Source organism: Buceros rhinoceros, unplaced genomic scaffold, assembly GCF_000710305.1.
Source record: "Buceros rhinoceros silvestris isolate BGI_N320 unplaced genomic scaffold, ASM71030v1 scaffold15259, whole genome shotgun sequence".
Lineage (NCBI taxonomy): Eukaryota > Metazoa > Chordata > Aves > Bucerotiformes > Bucerotidae > Buceros > Buceros rhinoceros.
Genome location: NW_010433416.1, coordinates 9,534 through 10,548, shown reverse-complemented (window position 1 = coordinate 10,548; position 1,015 = coordinate 9,534). Strand labels below are relative to the sequence as shown.

The window sequence follows — 1,015 nt, the reverse complement described above, 5'->3', positions numbered from 1 at the left end:
GGTGCATGCTCCACTCGGCCCCGCTCCATCAGCTGGGCACACAGAGCAGCACCAGCTCAGCCCCTCGCGCTGGGCCCGCTGGAGTGTCCCAAGCACACCCCTGACCTATGCCGGGGCGGGAGGGGCCAAGGCTGCCGGCTCTATTTCTGTGCACCTTCCCTCCCGAGGAAAAACAGCCCCCGTCTCCTGGTGCTGCGTAAGGATCCGAGCAGGAGCCAGGAGGAGGCTGTCAGGGGTGGTGGGTGTACAGAGAGGAGACCCCCAGCCCTGTCACCAGCCGAGCACGCCCAGTCCTTTGCTGTGCAAGACACCGCCGCACGGCAACAGCCGGGCAGGCGCGGTGGGGAGGCTGCTGCTGGCATCCCGGAGGACGGTCTGGGCACAGTTACCAGCTGAAGGTGAAGCACTCCAATAAGCAGGGGACACGCAACAAAAAGTTGGGGACAAAGCACTGGAGAGGAAAAAATGCACATGGGCGTGGGCAAGGACCAAGCCTGCAGCCCAGCTCCTCCGAAGCTCCGTATCCAAACAGCCAGTTTTAGCTTATCATAAACGAAAAATACCCAAACCAAGCAAAAGCAACAGCCGACAGCGAGATAAAAGGCACAACAACCAATCCCAGCTTAACTGCGTGTTCCCAGCAGTGAAACGAAGGCCCTTCGAGAGCATCACTCAAAGCTGATGCCATCCAGAATTCAGTGGAATTAGCTGCCGATGAGGCACTAGTGGCACAAAGCTCCCTCTCCGAGGAGGCAGCGGCGTTGCCCTCAGCTGCATTCCCACTGCCGGGCTCCAGCAGCTTTATCAAGGAAAAGAAAGCAAGTTTCTCTGGACTCCCTCACGCTTCATTCCAGCCTTGGCCCAGTTGCGCTCTCGGCGACGCCAGGGTGGAGCTGGCTGCCAGCGCCTCTGCACAAGACACTGAATGGAGTCAGCGCTCTCCTTCCAGAGCCAGTCTGCCCGTGCGGCGCGGCCACCTCCCCAGCCCCGGGAGGGCACTCAACAACCTCCACCG

The 1,015-nt window shown here is 60.7% G+C and overlaps 1 protein-coding gene across 1 annotated transcript in view; it reads right to left on the bottom strand.

Moving 5' to 3' along the window:
- RTN4 (reticulon 4) overlaps nt 1-1,015 on the bottom strand; it is a gene marked incomplete at its 5' end in the record, with an annotated part of 10,986 nt that overhangs the window by 3,874 nt on the left and 6,097 nt on the right. The window lies entirely within an intron of this gene.